Below are 4,245 nucleotides of genomic sequence, written 5' to 3' on the forward strand. Positions count from 1 at the left end.
TCCATCACGGAAGATGTGGCAAAGGGGGGAGTCGTAACAGAAGAGCAAGTTATCGCTCGTGCGCAATATCTGGACTTGATTTACACTCAGTCCGGCACGCTCTACGATAAAATACCTGACGCCCCTAGACCGGAATTCTCAATTCCTCCTCCTCCTAAATCAAACAATGACTCTCATGCCGGCGATGGCGTGATTGGCACAACAGACACGAAATCGACAAAGGCTACATCCAAAAAGGCCCGTAAGATTTCAGGTCAAAATGCAAAAGATGAACTTCTTGCTTCGGAAGTAAATGTCGTATCGACAGATAAAGGCAAAGAAACCAAACAACCAGGGAGCAAGAAGAAAGGCAAAGGGAAGAAGAAGAAACAGGAGGAATCATCACCTGAAAAATCTTCTTCAAACCCTCCTGGAGATAGGAAACCAAAAAATCCATGCTTGATATGCGATGAGGATCATTGGACCGCAGATTGTCCACACAGAGCTGAGCTTAAGAAATTCTTCAAGAATTCAAAAACCTCCGCAGTGTTAACTGATCCGTTTCCAAATCCAGGAACAAATCTGGTTGAAAGTGAAAATGCTTCCCCGTCTCAAGTGCTAATGTTGTCGGTTTCAAAACAGCAAAATGATGCTTTGATATCGACAAGGAACAAAGATTATGGGAATCCACAGCTGTCGAACAACAAGGATAAAGATCAACCTAGTAGTTCGACAACAACTTCGACAGAAGTTGCGCCACCCACCATTCCTGAATTGACAATAAAACCGCCAAAGGGAGTAGTACACAAGTCGACATTTAATCCCCGCGCTAGAGCGGCACAGCATTATAATATAGTGGAAGATTTGGCCCAATCGCCATCCGCTATGTCGACTCTTGAAGTACTACAGAATTGCCCATCCCAAAGGCAGGCTTTATTATCAGCCATTGGTGGGATAGACCCAAAGGATTCCAATCTTGTATCCTTCGATCATAAAGGATACGATCCTCAATTACCAGCTCAACTAGCTTTCCTTGTTCAAGTGAAAGCCCTCAACAAAACTGTTCATCGAACAATTATTGATGAGGGGGCATCTACATGCATTATGTCGATGAGTTGCTGGAAAACTTTAGGATCTCCAACCTTGTCGCGATCTTCGACGACATTAAAAGCATTCGACGGAAGGACATATACCCCATATGGTATTCTAAGTAACTTGAAAGTTGAACTAGGAGGGAAAACGGTAGAAATAGATGTTGAAGTAATCGATGGAAATCTTGATTACAACATCCTACTAGGAAGACCATGGATATATGCTATGGCGGCTGTTGTGTCGACCTATTTTAGGAAGATTGCATTTCCCTTTCAAGGAGGGATTACAATCGTCGATCAACAAAACTTCCTCCCCAATGGTTCTCAAGTTACAGGAAGCATTCCCATGATCCATGGAAGCCCCCATTCGCTTCAAAATATCGGAGTAGGCCTACTAAAAGATCCTATACTAATGGGAACTTTCACCCTTCCACCTCCAATCAACCTGGCAGAAGTAGCGTCGATAGGAACCTGCAACATGATATCTTCTAAAAAGATCTCAGAAAACGATATCGACATGGATCATGCAATGGTTTTGCCCCCAAGCCCAACGGAAATATTGTAGCAATCAATGTTCCTAGCATGGGAGGCAAACCCAAATCAACGCTCATCAAGCGTTTGGATAGATAGGTCTAAAGAATATGGTACCCCTTCAGATCCTTGGTCGCAAGTGCATGTCACCGACGAAGGAATTGTCCAATCAATGGTAATTGAAGGAGCACCATGGAATGATTCCCACCATCGTTCCCTTCTTCCGGATTGTGGAGAAGATACTCAAGATGACCTTTATCATCCTTCAGTTTTTGATTTTCTATCAAATACTGTAAACACGGTGGATTCCGAGCGAAACTTGTCCAATATTGAAGAGACTATCGCCATAAATATCTCGACCAAAACAGATGTTGTAGAGAATATTTATGTCAGCAAATGTTGTTCTCCTTCAGAACTAGAGATATATAACGCTCTTTTTCGCGAATTCAGAGATGTCTTTGCTTGGTCATATGATGAAATGCCAGGCATTGACTCGAGTATCGTTGAACATGAAATTAAGATGTATCCAGATGTCAAACCAGTACGACAACAGCTACGACAGGTGCACCCCAAGAAAGCCGCTGCCATTAAGGCAGAAGTTGAAAAACTTCTCCATGCTGGTTTCATCTACCCGGTTCCTCTAACCGATTGGGTATCGAATATTGTCCCTGTTATGAAAAAACAAGGAACAATTAGAGTGTGCGTCGATTATAGGGATGTAAATCAAGCTTGTCCAAAAGACAACTACCCTACACCCTTCATTGACCAGATAATTGATGAATGCGCCGGATGCGAAATCTTTTCATTCATGGATGGATTCTCCGGGTATAATCAAATAAATATCTGCCCACAGGACCAGTCAAAGACTGCATTTATTTGTCCGTGGGGCACATTCGCATATCGAAAATTACCCTTTGGTTTAAAGAACGCAGGGGCGACGTTTCAGAGGGCAATGAATTATGCCTTCCATGACATCAAAAACATCGTTCAACCATACCTCGACGACCTTTCGGCTCATTCGCGAAAGCGGACTGATCACCCGCAGCATTTAAGAGCGATATTTCTACGTTGCCGACACTACAAGATACGACTCAATCCACACAAATGTGTATTTTGCGTCAGTTCTGGTCGTTTACTTGGCTTTGTAGTCTCAAAGGACGGGATTCGTCTCGACCCATGTAAGGTCCAGGCAATCATAAATTTGCCTCCACCTTCGAATTTGCTTCAGATTCAGAAACTCCAAGGGAAAGCAAACTTTCTGAGGAGGTTCATTCCAAATTACGCCGAACTTGCTAAAGGTTATACACGTCTTTTGAAAAAGGAAGTACCCTTTGTCTGGGATCAGGTTGCGCAAGCTTCCTTTGATGCTTTAAAAGATTCCTTAATGAAAGCATCATTAATGTACGCTCCTGATTATCAAAAAGATTTTAACCTGTATCTGGCTGCAGCGAATACGACCATCGCAATGGTTTTAGTTCAAGAAGTCGATGGAATTGAACATCCTATATATTATTTAAGTAAAAACTTAAATGATACAGAAAGCAAATATTCTTACGTTGAAAAGCTAGCACTCGCAGCTGTTCAAGCGATACAGAGATTTCGACACTATGTCCTCTTTCGGAAAACTACCATTCTGTCAGATTGCAACCCCATGACTTATATATTGTCGCGACAGTTGCTGGGGGGCAAATATTCAAAATGGATAGCAATCCTACAAGAGTTTGATCTGGAATTTGTAAAATCCAAGTCAAAGAAAGCTCTAGTTTTCGCAGAATTATTGTGCGATCTCCCATCGTCGTCCAACGATGACACATCCGAAGAAACAATCGTGGATGAAAGTTTGTTTCTGATATCTGCAAGCAATGAGTGGTATGGGGATATAATCATTTATCTCCAAACCCAAAAATACAGGCCAAACACCTCCCACTCCGAAAAAAAACGTATTCGATACCAAGCAAAAGACTACATGATCGTCGGTGATACACTTTACCGTCGTGGTATCGATACAGTTCTGAGAAGGTGCCTCACCCATGAGGAGGCCGAAAAAGTCCTGAATGATTGTCATTCAGGTGCGTGTGGGGGGCATCAATCTGGATATGCTACAGCACAAAAAATCTTACGAGCAGGATACTTCTGGCCAACAATGTTCAAAGATTGCATAACCGCAGTCAGAAGTTGCCATGCTTGTCAAATTTTCGATAGCAAAACCAGAAGACCACCCACACCTCTGCAACCAATAGTTGCTGTTGGGCCATTCGCCAAATGGGGCATCGATTTCATGACATGTAACCCCACCTCGACTGGGGGGCATGGGTACATCATAGTCGCAGTTGACTATTTTACCAAATGGGCCGAGGCGATGCCTACATTAGATAATACTGGTGAAACAGCTGCCCTCTTCTTTTTCAATCATGTAGTCGCCAGATTCGGCGTGCCGCAGGCTATAGTCACAGATCATGGATCGCATTTTTGCAATCACATGATGGTCGAATTAGCTGCCAAACTAGGGTTGTCTCACGACAGCTCTACTCCATATTATCCGCAAGCCAACGGACAAGTTGAAGCAATCAACAAGGTCCTCAAGCGCATGCTGCAAAGGATGATTGGAGTTCACAAAAGAAGATGGCACCTAATCCTGTACTCA

The sequence above is a fragment of the Pinus tabuliformis genome, chromosome 3_1, assembly GCF_031772625.1.
Source record: "Pinus tabuliformis cultivar Carrire ecotype Pingquan chromosome 3_1, CPIR1, whole genome shotgun sequence".
Lineage (NCBI taxonomy): Eukaryota > Viridiplantae > Streptophyta > Pinopsida > Pinales > Pinaceae > Pinus > Pinus tabuliformis.